General features: G+C 46.1%; 1 protein-coding gene across 2 annotated transcripts in view; it reads left to right on the top strand.

Annotated features, from left to right (window-relative positions):
- The window catches only part of kcnma1a (potassium large conductance calcium-activated channel, subfamily M, alpha member 1a), a 126,800-nt gene that overhangs the window by 39,185 nt on the left and 68,055 nt on the right, over nt 1-19,560 (top strand). The window lies entirely within an intron of this gene.

Below are 19,560 nucleotides of genomic sequence, written 5' to 3'. Positions count from 1 at the left end.
CTCATTGGTCTCTTGACAACCATATCATTCTTGCTGCATTGTGGAAAGACCTCGTTAAGCACTCAAGGGCGCCGCGTCCGACGTTGTGACCGGTCGGACAGCTGGAGGTGCGACTTGCGTGAATTTTTGCGTCGCATTACAGCGGCATCCTCCCCTGGAATTCATTCTTGCATTAGTATTTGTAGAAACAATGCACATAATCCTATAATGTCCAATGAAAACAGTAACGGATTATAACCGCACCGAATGTAGATGTTCCCCTTATCTCGCCGTGCGGTGGATTTGCACGGCACGGTTGGTCCAGAAATAGGTCAGCCCTGCCATCTTTCTTAATGGGATCTTGGGTGGCAACCAGGGACCATCTGTTCACATGGCCTGCTCCCTAAACCCTATGGTCATCCCTCTGCCTAACCATTCGCCCGTATAGCGTATAGAATCTGCGTATTGACCTCTGCAAATATGCCGTGTCTGTCTCGGTCTCTGCAGGGGGGGGGAGGACTGCACATGTACCCCGACCACAGCTGAGACAAATCCATAAACAGACATGGAATTAGACTCCGAACGAACCCCAGACGCGTTCCCTGTCTGTCCCTCGCTACCTCTGCGGATACTCTCGCTCGTCTCGTTCTCTACGCTCCGCTCCCCCTAGCTTATGTGTCAAAACAGTTGCTTACAGCGTTCGCCTTGGCAGGAGACGAGGTGAGATCGCGCGAAAGTGTATAAGGACACCGTGGGGAGGATCCATTGTGTTTCCATGTGTCCTCGAATGTCCTGTTGCGGAGAAAATAACTGTGAATGTGTTCTCTCGCGCTCCGCACGATCGTCCTCCTGCCTGCGCGGCGAACAGCTGTCCTTCGCAGCATTCTACTTTCCAGATTGCCGTTTGTGTGTGAATGGTTCGTGGTTGTGTAATGAATGCGTTGGTTGAAACTGTGCTTCCCTCTATAGATTTGCTTTTGTTTGTGTGTGTACATGCATATTTTTGTACTAACACTCCTCCGGGCTTACTCAGGCATAATTATGTTTTACATACAACAGCCATCGGGAACTGCCAGAGTCTGTTCACATCCCTGAGTTTACCCCAAACGTAACATATCTATGCGCGTGCATGTCGGTTTGTGTGTGTTTATGTATGTGTGTGTGTAGTACTTGGGCTGGCTAATTACAGTTTTCCGTCGAGTGTGTGGAACTAATTTATTTCCATCAGTAAACTCTTTAGCCGTGCATTCAGCTGTCAACACTGCACACGCTACCGCATCAGACCCCCCGCCACTCTGAGTCTCATCCCGGCACATGAAGACGGACAGGAAGCTTATGTCGCTCCTGTGTATCCTGTGAGATGTGGTGTTTTATCCGGATAGCTCTTATATTTGCAGGCAGGAAGAACCTTCACACCAAGCAGTTTTATCCATCTAGGGGGAGCAGTATATATTACTGCTGAAAAGGCTCAACGACAAAGCTGTACAGCAAACGCCCCTACAAATACATCTACACACACACACACACACACTCGGAACAACAGTGCATTTTATCCTAAAGAACTTTCCCAAGGAACCAGAACCCCCTAATTTGAGCTCCTACCTCAGTGTAGATACTCGTCTCTCATGTGTTGTTTGTGTATTTTTTGTTGTTGCGATACTTCACATTTTGGCGCTGTGCCCCTCTGATTGTGTATCTCGATCTCTTCGATCTTTTTCTCCTCAAGAAAACCAAGAAAACAGAACAGAGGAAACAGTCTCCTCAATTCCCACCGTCGCCTCCTCTGTGGTCTGTTGTTGTTGTCATCCTGTCAGGTGGCAAAGCCTTGGTACATGTGGAACTGACTCGGCTGTTGCTCCAGAGCTGACACATGCCTTCATTTCCATAATCTTCATGCAACTCCGAGTGCAGTCGGAATGCAAGCAAGGATTCAATCACATATTTTGGATTTGAGTAATTGCTTATCTAGTTCAGAAGCACCTAGAGCCAAGTGGACGCACATATATGTATGTACCCACAATCCCCATCTGTGCATGAAAGTGCTTGTCAAGATGTGGGAAGTGAACACTTGATTACACAATAGATGCCGAGAAGCCATTTCTGCAGGAACCCTCAGACATGTTCCACAACACAAGCTCTGTAAATTACATTCTAAATTAACAGTAACGGAAGAATCTATCAATTTCTCACTTCTCTGTTCAGCATTCAGTGACATGACACATAGCTCGAGCAGTGTGTGCCTCCATTATAAAACTCCATCCCCAAGCCAGTTCACTCTCATTCCCTTAAATCGAACGGCGTGTCCTCTGAAACCCCCAGGCTGTTTGGATTGTCCCTCCAATCTCACCCACACCTCCAGTTCAGATGGATGTACATCTTATTCATTTGTCATTTGCCATAATTTATCAGATCAGTCGATGGCAATCCAATTGTCATTGACTTAAACCCTCTAAATGGTGATGAATGGCTGTTTATGCCGGAGCGACCGTAGGGGAAAAACACTGTTGCGGAGGGGAGGGGAGAGGGAGAGGGAGATAGTGGGAGACAGAGGGAGAGAGGGGGAAGGAGAGAGGAAGAGAGAGGGAGAGAGTATATTAAATTGTTATTATTATTAAATGAAAATCTATATTAAATTTCAAATCACTCTCATATTTTGTTGAATTTTTTTTTAAATTGCCTCCAGGTGATATATGGAACTGTGAAAAACTTCTATCCAAATATCGATACGTATCACCTCTCAGTCTTCCTGTCATTGGGTGTGTTGGGTCTTAAATGTGTTTTCCTTCAGTCACTGCTGGTCCGTGATGTGAAATCAGCTTCCCTGGGTCACTTTTCTCTGGCTGCAGAGAAAGTCATGAATATATACAGTAAGTCATGAGCTGAGTGCAGGGAGAGGAGGAAGAGGAGGAGGAGGAGGGGATGAGAAGGAAAGCAGGCTGTCATAGGAGGACAGCAGAGCCACAGGGAGGCCTGCCCTCGCGCCGCATCTTTTTTCCTCCGCGGCTTTCTCACTAAGCACGTAGGCACGGCGTCACATATCTGAGCGTGCAAAAAACACAAGACACGGGCTGCTACTGTGTGATGTTATCCTAAAACGCTCCATTTCACATTCTGCCAAGTAAGATTAGAAGACAGCCTTGACCGAGTGAAACAACTAGAGTTACAGCGAGAATGTCTGACCTGTAAGTTATACCGGGAGGAGATAAAGATCTAGAAAAATGTATTTGAGTTGTGCACCGTGGCTAAACGAAGTCCCCGGGTGATGACGTTGCCCGCACTATGTCGCGCGTTCGTAGCTACAATATTTACTATTATTTTCCTTCTCCGATACACTGAATTGAGTAACGTCCTGCCGGGTTTAAAGTTCCTTCATACAGGGGAGAATTTTACAACTCTGAAATGGTGGCCATCAATTTCTCCATTTGTCCTCATGAATGATTTCCCCTGCAGCCCCCCCTTCAGGCCTGTCATAACTCTGAGCCGAGCTGCCGGATGACTCATCGCCGCTTGTTCTTTCTCTCCTCCATCTATTAACCCATTGGTTTGCCACTTGGACTTTTATGGCTAAAAGAGCAGATGACCTCCTCCCCCCCATCACACCCTTCCTCTTACTGTTCCGTGGTGGAAAAGGTCAGACAAGGGGACGGGAGAGTGATGTTTCGCTTAGCCGGTTACCTGCCCATCTCCTTATTACATCAAAGCCACCTGTGACTTACATGGCCGCCTGTCTGAGGACACGTCTACCAACACAGTATATGGTATATGTGTATAGTATGTGAGGGAGAAAGTGGTACAGTCCAAACGCATGCAGGTTACTTTAAGTTGGCCTAACCAGCAGACATTAAAATGAAGCGGACACGTAATCGATTGCTCAGTCAGCCGCCACGGTTCTGTCCACTGCCGTCTGTGTCCACATGCATTTTGAAGTATAATTCGGCCTTACGTGACCTCAGTGTTTCCACAAAGCTGCAGCTTTCCCCCGCTGCGAAAGCTGAGATGACAGGCTGGCGTCCTCAGATTTATTTTTACTGTGGAGATCGTATTTGAAAAGCTGTCCAGTGGCTGTATGCTCGTCCCGTTCTTCCTCAAACTGTCACAAATAAAATCATGCCCCTGTAACCTTAAATGTTTGGTCGCTTCTTTTCATAGATTTCACCCTGTGTTGTGAGGCCACAGACACACTCGGAGTGTGTGGGGAGGAAATCCAAAATCACTTAGCTAATTACAACAAATCTGCCGTAGCTTTTAAACAAGCGGCCTGTGCTGTTAGGTAATTAAAATTTGGCCTTCCGAGTGAGTGATACTGTCCTGATTTCTTGCGGTTGAGTATTTATGCTTTGCTGAAACCTCAGGCCAGTCAGAGACAAGGCACATCGGACTGCAGGTTAAAGACGAGCAGGCGACTCAGCAGGCAAATGGACGCGCGAGAAAATTGTCCTCAGCCGGAGTAAACAATTCCAGGGAATGGAGACATTTTCATCATTGTCATCCGGCAGCACCCCCCCCCCCCCTCCCCCCCCCAGCCCCCTGCCAGCTCCCAGACGCCTCCGCTCCCCCGCCCCCTCCCCCCGAGCTCATCTCCTGCTCGCTAGGGAGGGAGGAGCGTGGAGCGGCTCAGTGCCTACTGGGATGATGCAAAACTCGCAGCACCACATTGATTTGCCAACAGTAAACACTTATGTCACTGCCGGGCACATTTCTTAAAGCGCTCCAGGACGATAACAAACAAAAAAATAACAGGATTAGAGCCCGACACATTGATCAGCAGAAATTCCATCAATGGTGACTTACTTTTGTTCATTTTTCACCCACCATACTTTACTAAAAGAAGTTTTTTGAGTTTCTTGCTGACTAGCCGTTGTGCTATACATTTCTTCTACTTCTTAACACACTTGACACTATTTATCAAACATTCTACACATTTTGATCTTGTAGTGTAGTAGGGATAACCTGGCCACACACCTATGGAAATGCATCCAGTAAGCCAGTATTTGCTTAGTGCCTTACATTCATATCATTATACAGACCCACTGAGGAGACAGTAGCTTAAATGGGCTGTTTTAGCTAGGGGTAAGTGAAGTAGAGAAGAAGAACATGGACGTGATATGTGCCCCTTAAAATGACCAAACATATATGCGTGCTGTGTTGTTGCTCCATCCCTCAAATTCTTGGCAGATCCTGCAGTGTAACTGTCTCACATTGGAGGGATTTAATCAGTATGCTAACTCGCTGCTTTCTAACAGACTGCGTGGTCCGTTGGCTGCGTGCAAAGAGAATGTGAAGCGTCACGTTATCGACATTCCAACGGTTTCTTCTGGCGGCGTTTTCAATGCACGTCAACTGCTCGGTGGAACAGGACTACCACCTCTCCTCAGTCTGTTTCTGCATCTATACATCAGCAGGTCTGAGTCACAGAGAGGCAGTGTGGGAGGGAAGGGATCAGTGGAGATTGGGCTGACTGCAGTGCATCCCTACCTCTGCTTTATAGGCTGGACTAGATCTTATTGCAGCAAGATCAGTTTTGGATTATGGATGGCACGGCTCTGTTCCCCTCATAAAACTGTTGTGTAATGTTTTCTATTGATGAACGCCCCCATACTGTGCTGATTTGACAGCGGACAGCTAAATCACATCATTAATGAATCCTCACAATCCTTATCATGGCATACAACCACATTTCCACCCACAGCTTAGTGTAGTTTTATAGATTTTTGACCGTTTCCTTGTTAGGTAGCCAACTTTGCAGGCGGGGATATATAATATATATGCTCCTATTTTAGGTAGCACAGCAACATGGTGCCACTGGTCAGCTGTGGCTTGCATCCAGTCAGGTCGATGTCATGGAAAGTTCGATTTCCTATTTATTCATTCGCATGGCTGAGTCTTTCGTGCTTGCGTAGCAGGAATAGGTGTTACTCGTGTCACCTTTCAGTCCTGTTTTTACTCTCCCTGGACTCCCGTGGCCGTATAATACCTAGGCATACGTAGATTCTGTCTCGTATTTGCTGTGACTATGCTGTTGTCACTCGTGTCATGTTTGCACTTCTAATTGCTTATCGCAGGAGTCAGCAGAGTGGGGACCATCTGCTCCAGATCCGTTTACCCCCACTGGGATTCTGTTTCCTGGGATGGGGCGGCCACAGTGTGTCCCTAAAACACATCACCTCCACCAGCTCACACTTTCCATGAGCTCATTAGGGGACGATCACAGGTGATGTCACAGACAAAGAGGGAGCAATAGATTAATGTATGAGGGGACAGGGAATAGGACGGCATTACCGCAAAGGGGACTGAGCCTGAGACTGAGTCTGATAGATGCAAGCATGACTGACACACACATTTTGAATATCCTTTGTTCTATAACATCACCTTACTTTGTGGAAACCAAAATGCTTTCTGGAACCTCCTTGAGAAAAAATATCAAATCTTCCTTGTGAATCAGCTGAGGCGGAGACATTTTGGCTTTGTTACCGATGCCGCCTCATATCAGGAGTCATGGCGAGGTGTTAATTAAATGGTTTGTAGGTCTGTCTGTGCTTCTGGCTCCAAACTGCATCAGTATCGACTTCAAAGCCTTGATTTATCAAAGAACGACCTGGAGTAATATGATGCCACTCTTCCTCTCCTCTCCTCCTCTCCTCTCTCTCCTTCCCTCCTCCTCTCCTCTCCTCTCCTCCCCTCATATAAAAACTAATCGTCAGATTTAGAAGTGTTAATTTCCTAGGAGGACATTATTACACTCGCCAAGGACACAGCTGCATGGGACTTTTCACACACACACACACACACACACACACACACACGTAGGCATGTTTGTGCATGTGTAATGTCAGTGTCCAGTGTGTATATTACGTGTTTGCTTTCAATTGTGATTACTGTGTGTGTGCGGCAAAGGACTGAACTGGCAAATTATGGTGAAGGTAAATCCAGTGCTGTTGAATGATAAACCTTCAGGTAAACTTCACCTTTCCATGCCGTGCTGCTGCTACAGTACATTTATATGTAACAAACCTGCTAATAGCGTCATACAGTGTCGGCTTAGCACTCGGCTACTGAGCACGCTCACATGAAGCCGCAGCCACGCCGCTGCTTAACCACAGTGTCGCGTCGTTTGTGTCGCGTCGTTGTAAATACCCAGTTCGTTCATTGACGGTCACCATTTACTTTACTGCTGCAGAAAACAAGCCCCTCGGTATCCGTGACAGATTGACTGTAAAGCCGAAGTTGGGGATGGTGGATGTCCGTCACAGGGCTACTTAGATGAAGTAATGAAAGCCTATAACTCTCAGCGACAGAGGTGCTAAAGGGCCAAGCTCACCTTAGTCCACTCCTGAATGATGTCTGGGTATTGTGATTCCCCTTTATTACTTTGCTGCAGCTGTATTCTTCTTTCTTGCATGCAGCTTTCACAGTTATTCCCACAAGTGGTATATCACCGTGGCAACATCACATCTCTTATTCACAGGAGTGTGCTTTCTGTCTTCTCTTTCTTTGTTTTTTGATTCTCTCTCTCCCGCTCCATGTCAACACGAGTGTTTTCTGCCCTCCTTGTTCAACCAGTGTAAGAACAGAGTTTTATTTTTTTGTGAGTTGTTGCTCTGAGGATATATGAAGCTTTCACTTTGCAGTAGATTGGATCTCTTAAGCCTCTCAAAGCTCCTCCACATGAAGTTATGAGTTTAGTTTCGTAAGAATGTGTTCATCATTGCCTCAGAAAGTGTCCTCATGTGACATTTCACCCTGAAACGCCTAATGCGTCACATCACATCAGTTTGCAGCTTGCCCGATGTTGCCTCATAACCTGAAGTAGCCAAGAGAATGTTACATTTTAAAATCAATTCTCTTTGCTTTCCTTCAATGTTCTTGCATATGTGTTACTGCCATCATTATTAAACAATATAACTCAGTTTTATTTTGGAATCCAGAAGTCTCATTTAGCTTTTGATGCGGCGTGCATAACTTCCATCCAGAGCGTTGGGACCTGGTGAGTGAATGTCAAATACAAAATGCACCAACCAAAGTGACATAAGGTTTCTGAACATTGTTACATTTTTTTAAATCCCTGCCATATCAGAGAATGTAAACCCATAGGAGCTGTACTCGCTCAGCTTTTGCAAACTGATTTCCTTATTTACAAGCGCCTGAATTATGACCTTAAAACAGATTGATGTGGCACTTTCAATCATTCTACATGCTGGCGTATGAGTGGAGATGCAGGAGGCTGCCTGGGGGTTTGGGACAAGGAGGTGGAGCAGCGGATTGTCTGATATTAAACCTTTAAGATGTTCCAATCTCCGGGGAACTGATTGAAGCTACATGGATTAATATTGATACAGTTGCCTGCGGTCGTTCGTGAGGAACCACATGCACAATTCATTAGCATCTTCATTTGCTCAACTGTTCTAAGATCAAACCACATTTCTTTGTTGCAGCCTCGTTCTTGCATCTTGTTGAGTATTTGATGGACGATGGACATTTCCATCTTCCTCACATCATCAAAGGGGAGCTGGGTTGGTTGGTGGTTGTCAAATCATGATAATGGCCATTGTTGCATCCTTCAGCTATCAAACTGGATCAGCTTCTTCTGCTACATTCACAGCTTTCCAACCTTTTAATCTGCTAATATTTCCCCGTATGAGCTGGATTCCTCGGTCAAGTTGTGCCAATGTCTGAAGCCGCTGTGTAGCTGGAGATTATTGCTTGGGTTATCTAGAGGTGAAGACTGGATTGCATTTAATTTAATTTCAGGCTCCCCAGAGGTCAGGTAAAAAAGTAGCCGATTGCCGCGATGGCTTAAGGCCTTTGTCTACTTTAAAAGATAAGAACGAACAAGCCGGTGAACACTTCCGCCAACTCTGGACACAGTACCATCCTTAAGAAATGTCTTTTGGCTTTCTACTTCTGATTCTTCTGCATGGCTGGAATTGGTCTATATATCAAACGACTTGATGCAAGGGGCCTGTCACGTGATAGTTGAATCACTTATGACCCACAACAGGTGTTTCCGAAGTTCACCATGGTGTCCCTGCACAAAGACTGATTGTTCTCCTGGTGTCAGCATGGGTGCTCTGGGTTTCTCCCACAGTCCAAAGATGTGCAGGCTCTGTGAATTGGAAATACTAAATTGGGAGTCGTGCCAACAGGTGTGTGTGTGTGTGTGTGTGAGAGTGAAATCTGTATTTTTATTTGTCATAGTAGGCATTGGTTTAATGTGAGCTGCTTCTGGGTTTTGCCTCCTCCATGCTGAAAGGTTTTTTTTTGCTAAGGAGAAAGACTATTAATTATGTGTTTCAATGAATAACTGTACGGCTAAAGTGGGATTAATAATATACACCCCAAACAGAGAAGAGAACAGGAAGCATTAGCAAATTAGCCTCGTGTTGCTCTTCCCTGCTCTATCTTAAAAAGCACAAAAGCTCAGCGAGAGTATTGAAACATGTCGGCTTTGTTGGAAGACTTTTCAACTCAAACACCTCGTTACCTTTGTGCGCCCTGATACATGAAGGTATTACAGGTGTGTCTTTGCTGCTACGGTCATTGATAGCAGGGGCTTCTGCATTCAACCTGCCAGGAATCGGACAGCCGTGAGTCAGGGTGGATGGTATGTGGCAGAGGACAAACAGTGCAGGGATTCGCTGAGATGCTTCAGCCAACAAACACGGAATACTAATTCAGATTTTCCTCCTCCGCTGCTCCTGGTCTCATCTCTCACCTTGCTGCGAGCGGGCATCCTGCCTTATCAGGAGGCACAACGTTGTTAGCGAGCGAAAGTGGGCTTTGACGCGGATGATAAACTTCTCATTAACCTTGAGGAAATTAAACGAATCCTTGATTTAATTAGATAAAGATCATGTCACTGCTGCGTCTCTGCTGAAATGAAACCCACTTGCCTGCTGGGGGGGATGTGCAGCTCACAAGGAGGGCTTTTTAAAAATGGAAAGACAAAACGGGACGCGGTGCAGGTGCGTTTGAGGCGGTGCGGGTTGGTTTGAGGCGGCGCTGGGCGAGAGCGCTGATCGATTAGAGTTATTGGGTGGGAAAAGGAAGTTTGTGTATTTGGCACAGTCTGGCTGGGGCCCCGGGCAGCCAAATGCGGAATGACATTTTTTGGAGCGGGATGAAAGGTTCTGCTGAATCCTGCAATACGGATTCAGGGAAAGTAATTGCCCTGCGGTGCCATGATGGAAATGGCACCGCCGTGATAAAGTTTTGATATTATTAACTATGGCAGGGATGATTAAAGGTACATAATGGAATCGTGTGGTAGTAACTGGTGCCTAGACAACAGAGCGCTGACCTGAATACATTATGACCCGCAGACCAGATCAGAGAATCAGCCACATGAAGACAACCTCTTAGTATTCAACCAGCGGGCTTCTCTTCCCCCTCATTTGGCTACTGTAGATGTGATGGTCATTCCTTATTGTGCTGATGGGAGATTGTTCCACGGATACAAATACCATGCTGGCATTTTGTGTTTTAGACTTTCAGTGAATGACTTTTCTGGGTTTTAAATGTCAGTAGACATCAGGCCTCTAAGGATTTCATCTCCGAGCAGGACAGGGGAGAGGGAAATAGATTTTGATAGGATTCAATGTCTGTTACCAAAGTAGGTCATTTAGGCCATTTTCTTTGTGTAAACCAAACATGAAGCGAAAACTGTATTTGTGTGTGTATGTAGTCAATCCTGTTACATTCTTCATACATTATAAGCATTATATGCAAACATTATTTTATTCAGAGAACAGACATTGGCCCAGTGTCAATGAAACCTTCATTGAACATCAGTTGTGCCAATCGATGGATCGGTAGGTGGCCAAACTGGGGTTTTTGGCTTCCAAAACCTGCATTTGTCAGATACTCCTCTCCCATTTTTCTGCCATTGACCCCTTCTAGTGTCAAACCCATTCAATCAGTTTGCGCTCGACTCCAAACAGACCTGGCAACTGCTCCAACTTCTGTGATCGATGTAGTGATTTTTCAGATCCAATGTTTACTTTGCGTCTACAAAATGCCCAGAGACAAATCGAGGGAACATGGCGGACATGTTGATGTGTTGACAATGAAAACATTTGGCAACATGCTACCGCTGCCTGCTCTGATTAGCCAGATAAGCTTTATGAGGACAGAAGCTCTGCTGCTGCTACGCTGACAGTGAGACCATATTAACAGTCGTGCTGCACGATGAATCAAATTCAAATTGAATTTGACCACGTGCGATCACGAAATTGCAAGAAGCTGCGATTTATTCAAATACAGAACAGCGTGAGGAGCTCCAGATGATGGTGGCGACGGCGTGCCATTGGCATACTGGGGTAATTACGGTAATCCGACAGCTGCTCCGTGGGGGCTCGTGAGGAAGTCAGTCGTTCAAATGCGGCGAGTTTTGCCCGAAGAGATTGTCAATGTGTTGTGTCGTGCAGTGTAGCCACAAAAACATGTGGGTGTGTGAGCCGAACGCACAGCAGTGGTGTTTTACGCCTTTAATCGTTTTTGCTGTGTTTTCATCTCTTCTCTGCTGAAATGGAAGAAGTAGAAAATTTACACATTTTTGCCGTTTTCCTTCTTTTATTTAACACGAACTGAACTCATTACATTACGATCATTTGGCAGACGCTTTTATCCAAAGCGACTTACATTACATTACCACCCTTCGCAGAGGGGGGAGCAATCAAGGTTTCGGTGCCTTGCTCAGGGGCACCTCGGCAGAGGCTCGAACCGGCGGCCCTCTGGTTCCAAAGCGGAAGCACTACCCACTGCCTCATGTCACCTCAGCTCGATAATCCATAGATAGATAGATATAGATAGATATAGATAGGTATTCATAGTCATTCTGACTCGAGGGTCATAAAATGTGCCGCTCTGTCAACTGAATAAAGGCTCAGATCAGTGCAGAAGTTGATTTAGTGGCATGGCAGACATTTGTAAAGTCTCGTTTTTGTAATTTCGTTGACTGTTGTCGCTGGAAATGTGTGTGAGGTTGAAGCCACAGAGCTGCACAGGGACAGGGCTAGCGGCATGTGGACAAAATGTAAAATGTTCCCGTGAGACGGCCAGGATGGGGATGAACTTCATGGTATTCCCGCAGGAACAGTACAGTGTAATGTGTGTTATGTCTGCAGTAATGGGTTGGAAATATTGCAGTGGATGTAGGTCACAAAAACCCGTCAGAGAGCCCAAACAAGCTCGATTTTCAGGTAAAACGCCAGGGTTTGTGTGTGACAGTGTGACATGTTGTGATGGGGACGGTGTTCAGACCTGTGGGGACAGATGTCATTGGTACTAAAGCACAGATATCAACCGGTAATTGAGCCTTGGGTACGATGGCGCATCTCTAACCTTTGTGACTTTTGAGAGGCGGAAACTTGGAGGCCAGTTGGTGGACTTGTGACACACCGGCGGCGGGGTGTCATGGTTTACCCAGGATTCACCAGTCTCAGGTGTTCTGTCACAGAGAACCTCCACTGAGCTCCCCGTGGTAAATCTTTAATACGGGCTAAATTACCACCGCACCGTTGTCATGACTGAGCAGTCACGTCTGACACAAAGCAATAGCATCGCCCTCCAGCTATACATTCATGGAATCTGTGAGAATTCTTCGGTTCCTCATCTGCTTAGAGGAGCTTGCGGTGGGTGACGACTCTCCTCCTCTGAATCGGCCGCCGACTCTTTGCAGGCTGGTCACACTCAACCTCTCCTCGCCCCCTCGCCAGAATGATCCCAGCAGGGGTCCTCCTGTCCCGCCTGTCTTGCACGTGAAATGCACACGCACACGCAGAAAGGTTGCAGATGCAGAAAGGTTGAAGACATATACACACACACACACACACACACACACACGCGATATCCTCACACTCACACCCACGCTGAGGAAGAGGGTGATGAAGAGGAGAACACATGCACGAGCACGTACACGCTCTGGCATTTAAGCTCTGGCTGTGCCTTAGAGGACATGCTCTAATATTCTCCACCCCTCCACCCCTCTCTCTCTTCAGCTGCTCTTTCTTTCTCTCTCTTCTTACTCCCTCCCTCGCTCACTCACTCGCTCTCATTCTGTCTGTGCCACGAGCCATTTTCTGCCACCTCTGAGCACTCCTCACCTCCCGGGGGGGCCCTCTCTCTAATGTTCTCTCATCCTCCCATCTCCTCTCATCATCACCTCCATCTCTTTATCTCCTCCCTTTCTTGCCCTCTCTCTCTCTCATTCTCCTTCTCCTCCGTCCTTTTTGGATTGCTCTGTGAGCGTTCAAGGTCACGGTCACAGTGTTGAGCTCAGGGGACGCTGCCATTAGATGCAAGATGCAGTAGAGGCAGGGTGGTCTGCCCTTATTCAATCTAGAACATACCGGGCATCTTGCAGTGCAGTTGCGACGTTAAAACTATATGCCGGCGACTTTAAAAAATCGATTCGACATCTGAGTCTAGGTCACTGACAATTTTCTTTCGTAAGTTGGAGTTGTGAAATATTTGGCATCATGCACCAGCAGTCCATAGCCCCTATAAGGTGAAGGAGCTGAGAGGATTTTATGGAGATATATACGTACATGACAGGCCGCTGTAAGGAAAATAGTCCAAAATCCAGAATATTTGCTATATTTTTAGCTTTCAATGCCAGGAAGGTTCAATTTCTTTTTTTTTTTACACAATATGGACCTGGTAAGTGAATACCAACTATCTGTAAAATACAACATCTTACAAAAAAACAATGTCAGTGCCCAAGTTCGGATGTAACGCTTTTCACAAAAAATCATCAAATGTTGTTAAGCCACTGTGTGCTGCCCCGGGTGGAGCTCGTTCTGCTGCTTCACGTCTCTCTCAGAGTTCTTCCATGAATGCTTCGTGCCACAGAGAAACTTTTGGAGCAGATTTTTCAGACAGGTTGTCCTGTGCGTCTCCAGCAGATCCCCGCAGAGCTCCTCTTCATCTCCTCCTGACAGAAGCTCATTTTGGAGGCTGTCATCCTGTCAGACCTGAGCAGCTTTCCTTCAAACGCCCCCAGCACCCCCCACCCCCTCATCCTATGTCAATCACCGCTTCTTGTTGCTGTGGTGCTGTCTGTTGCCAGCATCTATCTAGCACGGGCCACGGAGGTTAAATGGAGCCAATTCCAGAGGAGCGGCCCCGCCGGTCCCATTTCGATGGACGAGATTGCATTTCTTTGAAAACATAAAACAATTTGTGAAGGGCTTGTCCGCTTCTGTTATTGGAATCTGGATATAAAAAATCTAATACTACAATTTTATGACACAATAATATTAATAAAATGATGAGACAGTAATGCAATGGATCCTGTCTCGGGGGATCGCACATGAGGGATAGGTTGCAGTGATAATTTCATGATTTTCAGGATATTTGCTACTTATGTCTGTAGGATGGAACCCTATGGATCCAGAGAACACACACAGAACTCTAAAGGCTCTTAAAGCTTCTGATGTGAAGGTAGAAGTTATGTTATATACAAATACTCTCACTGTTGCCTAGGAAACAGTTTTCTTGACCCTGAAATGTCTTGATTTGGTTCATGGATCTCTAATCTATAGAAACTTCCGGAAAATGTCCTTTCTCAAATCAGTTCACAGCTTCCAGAATGCTACAGTTTTCGGAAAAATGATGTCAGTGGCCTAGTTATGATGTTAATGACCTGAAAGCAACCTCCATTATGCTGTAAACACATATATTGTCTTTCCATTTTAAACCGTTGCCAATGTGTTGACGATCTATCTGTTTGTCTGGTGTTGTGATGTAAAACAAACACACCAGGACATTCACCTTGGCTGTGGACTCTCCATACGGATCAGCTTGTCACAGGTTGTCAAGTTTCACCTGGGTGACTCCACTCAAAACAGAGCCGGTGCTCAGGGAGGATCGCCTTTCTGCCCACGTTGTGTATCGAGTGTGAGAATGGTAAATTCAGATTGGGGACCCAGGTTCATCCAGACGAAAGGAGATGCACCCTGCTATCTATCCTCCACGACAACCGGTGATTGATGTTGTAATCGATTAATTGTCAACACTTCCTGGGGATCAGTGCTGGCCATTATATTAAATCATATTATGGCTCAGACGGAGGACGCAGAAAATGCTCAAAATGCACATACTTCTACATCGACAACCTTATTGTCACAATTTTCTAAATTTTTGTCAGTGGCCCATCAGCCCACAGCGCGGGCTTCTTCTATTCTCCTATTCAACTACCGTACCTCAGAGACAGACGCTGCGTGACCTTGGTGTGACCTTGATGATGACGATAACAGGAGGGTGACCGGTGATGGGTGTCGAAGAAGAAGGCGGAGGAGTACAATAGGAGCAGAGGAGGCAGAGTGGACCAGAGGATCTTCCCTCAGATATCAGTGCTATTACCATTTCCTTAAAAACGGTCATTTTGTTTGTGTAAATCAAATCAGATCTAGCAACTGGTATGGACAACAACAACAACAATCACACGTTTGACACGTTTCAAGGTCACCTTACATTGGTTAGGGAGGAATCTGTGACAAAATATTTCGTTCTATATTTTTCCATTCCATTTGTTGATAAGATATATCATTTAACAACTAACACTGCGTCTGTCTAACCTCTTTACAGGCTCATCACGTTTACTTTATGTGAGCAGAATAGTTGGCGTTCTTGCCGTTGGAAAGTCTCCGCCTAGGTCAACAGGGGGTCAGGCCTCAGTTAGTCTGAAGTGGACTTTCCGGTACTCTGATAGGTGCCTTCTCCAAGTCAAGACTGCCTAAACTGATCATTGACCTTATCTCAGAATCAAAGCTCTTAAATGTCTGCCCTGTCCTCAGTGGATTTCTTTGACATTGCCGTGCTCACCAGTGTCCTACGGTCCGTTACTTGATCGCCCGGTCGAATTCTCCGACTCCTAAACTCAACTGTCTGTGTTTTATCTCACAATGTCCTGCTGGTGTTCTTGTGGCACATCTGTTCTGTCTAGTGGCAAGAGGCAGTTGTCCTTTTTTGAACACACATACGCGCTGATGTAAGGACGTAACCCTGTCAAAATGTAATTGAAGTTTTGTTTGTTGGTGTTCCCCCTAGTGAGCGTCACCTTCTCTGATAATGTAGGCAAGTGTGTTTGGAAAGCAAACGCTCGGAATGGATACAAATGTTGGCTCCTCTGTGCAAACACAGTTTGACGAGCAAGGGAATCTGTCTTTGGGGGTTTTATTGACGTGTAAATTATTTAGAGAAAATGTGCGTCTAATGTGAATTATTATTTTCAGGCTTCGGAGGACATGTCTGGAGCGTTTGTTTTACGCTTGTTACAGAAAGCGGTTGTATGTACAGGGATTAAGAAGCTGAAGGAAGGCAGACACACAACGTCCGTCGCTTCAGCTCAATGGATCTGTGAAATCCTTAGAGGCTTCCAATGTGTTTGATCCTCTTCCTGCCTAAACCGCCGACTCAGGCCAGATTAACCAACTTGATCCTGAGGCGACTCGAGGTGCTGACGGGTGTTCTCGATGTCCCACTGACAAACTTGGACAACACATCAGAAACCTCCTGCATTACATTACATTACATTACGATCATTTGGCAGACGCTTTTATCCAAAGCGACTTACATTACATCATATTACCACCCTTCGCAGAGGGGGGAGCAATTGAGGGTTCGGTGCCTTGCTCAGGGGCACCTCGGCAGGGACTCGAACCGGCAACCCTCCAGTTCTTAAGCGGAAGCTCTACCCACTCGACTACTGCCTCCCTACATGGAAAAAACGTTCCCTTTTCTATTCGTTTCTGGATGAACTTTGCTGCCCACAAGGATATTTGTTTTCACTCCTTTGATGTGGAACCTGTAGACGTTCTGGTATAAAAGAGTAGAGATGAAGCTGCTTCATTAGGCCCCAGGGCTGCATGTTTTCAGCACGGGTGAATTTGCATTTCCGAAATTACTTTTTTACAAAATGGGTTAAGAACAAAAAACAAGTTCTGTCTTATTTTCCTCTCAGCTCAGGCAAAGGTTGCTGTCGAAAGCTCCAAAAAGCAGATTGTAATGAGAAATGTCTTTGTCTGCGAGGGTTAATTAATGACAACTTTCGGGACCAATTTCAATGGCAGAGAGAGGGAGAGGGAGGATCCATCCTTCATCTTACCTCTTTACTAAAAGGTGTGGAAACAGTGTTGGGGATTAACTATTAGCTAGCTACAAGAACGGATGCCAGTATCTTAACTACTTGACGTCAATAGCATGACAATCAATTCAATGTAGCTTCTCCAGTGAAAGGTGTGAAAAGTGATACTTTTAGCAGCATAGCTTGGCAGTGACGAGTCATTGACTAGTACTGTCACGGCTGTTGCTTGAATTTATTCAAAACACACACACACACTCACACTGAACTCTCAAACAAACCCCACCTCACCCCCAACATGTCCCCAGATAGCATCTCTTCTTCCCGCTCACCTCATTTAGCCTTGTGTGTTAGCCTACTGCGAAGTGTGTGTGTATCAAAACACAGTCGTCATGATGCTATGACAACTCCTCATGACCTGACCTGACCGGACTCATTCTCAGACATAGAAATCAATCTGGAGCACTGTAGCTTCAATGTAGTGAGCTACTATTTCCCCAGATTAAATTCTTCAAATGACTTGTAGCTTCAAAGTAGCTTCCACCAACATTGGAAACCTTGGAATCAGCTCTGCATTGACGTGTGTAGCTGTCAGAGATTATTACTCGACTGTATACGGTGTCGGACAGCATCACCTGTCTGTGTGACTCTGCCTGCTCTCTCCTTGTCCCGGCGTGCACCCATGGGTGGAGGAAGCGATCGCACAGGCTCTCTGTTTTAAGAGGAAGTCTTGGGTGAAGTTCTGGCTCAGTTTGAAGCTACTTTGAATAGTTACTTTGAAGGGCAAGCCACCATCATGCTGTCAGATGGATGCGGCACTCCAGACATGTATGCGTGTTTATAATTTAGATTTAATATGTGTTTGCAATGCTGATGGTGTCATATGAGAACCCCACCTTTGGCCTGGAACTGGAGACCCCTTGCACATCCAAGCGGGCACAAACACACAATTTATCACCGCCCTCTTTTACACTGTGGCCGCCCAGTATGCCTGACCAAGTGCACCACGGGAAACATCGGACAGATTTAGCGCCCGAGCTTTAAATATGGAAAAAGGATACAGTAATGAAACCTACACGGCTATTACAGAGCAAACAGAGACATCATGCAGACGCATGCCGGCCCTCAGGCAGATTCAGGTCTGCGGCGAACAAACCTCGTAACATATGTGAATCATGTATGAAGCATGTAAACACCATCATATGTTCAGAGCTTGCAGTTAGCAGAGCATTTGCGGTGTCCGTTGCTCTTGGCAGCGCTTCTATTGCTGCTGATTTATTGCTTCCCATCTTGATTTCCTGTTTTGCAAGCGGGAGGAATACCCATACGCCATTACCATTCTGTGTGTTATTACAGACGTTGTGATTTGCAGTGGTGGTCGCTTGCTTGCTCGCTCAGCCATCTTTGGTGGGTTTGAGGTCGACAGCTTGACCTCAGAGCCCTCATTAGGAGAGGGAGGAGATGTGCTGAGGGTGGGGGTGGGGTGTTTGAGTAGACGGGCCTTCGCAGATGAATAACTGGGTCATTTGAAGACGATGACGCTTCTTATCTCATCAGCTTGTTCAGTTGGCCGCTCCGCTTTTCAGCAGCCGACTCGCCGCTCAGTCACGCTTCCTCCCCGTCTCTCGTCGTCCCTCTGCACGTCTCTGCGTCTTCCCTCCTTGTTCCCATCAGAGGTAGAAGCACAATTCTAGTCTAACGAATCACCAGTGCAGCGGTATGAGGATGAACACATAGACGATGTCTTTGTATTCGCTGATGTAGGCTCTTTGTGTGGCCAAGTGTTTTCAACTGTCTCAGCAATTTTAACACACAGCTGCTTTTGTGTGAAGGAGTTCCCCCATACTGGCTTTTTACCTGCAAAACACCACCTCATTATGCGTAAACTATTCCGCCTCGTGGGGAAAGCACACAGACAGCAGGTCAACCTATGGATATGCAGCAATGCCCTCCAGTCCCTTTGCTCATCTAACCAGTGAAGTGTGTTTCATTCAGAACGCCTGATGGTATCTTGGCGTTTCAGCTTGAACCTTCTCCTTTTGTGAGCGATATCATTCACGTCCTCTAGCCGGGCGATGTTATTCAGGCTCCCCCCCTGGACTTGCCACCGTCCTCTGTTCAGGCAGCAACTATAACAAAATGCATGGGTGTGTGTGTGTGTGTGTGTATGGGGGTGTTTACTTAATACCTCAGGCACAGTGCTCTGGATCAATCCAAAGGACCATGGCATGAAAGTAATCTAGCTCCCATTATCAATAATGAATGGCACAATCAGCCAGGAGAGAGGACTCCCTTTGTGTGGAGGCTGAATAGGAGGATGGATCGTGCATCCTTGTATCGGTCAGCTGCTGCATCACGCGAAGGATAATAACAGTGATCACGATGATGTCAATTCTAATGATCACAAAAACAAATGCGTTACTCTTTCCATTCTGTCCTCGCTCAAGTATTTGTAACAATATGGAAATTCCCATTTATGACCGATAGTGAACCAAATCCTG

The sequence above is a fragment of the Genypterus blacodes genome, unplaced genomic scaffold (assembly GCF_046128005.1).
Source record: "Genypterus blacodes isolate CSIRO-AG114 ecotype Tasmania unplaced genomic scaffold, CSIRO-AGI_Gbla_v1 ptg000105l_1, whole genome shotgun sequence".
NCBI lineage: Eukaryota > Metazoa > Chordata > Actinopteri > Ophidiiformes > Ophidiidae > Genypterus > Genypterus blacodes.
The sequence above is the reverse complement of the archived record's forward strand: the minus strand, read 5'-3'. Positions and strand labels throughout refer to the sequence as shown.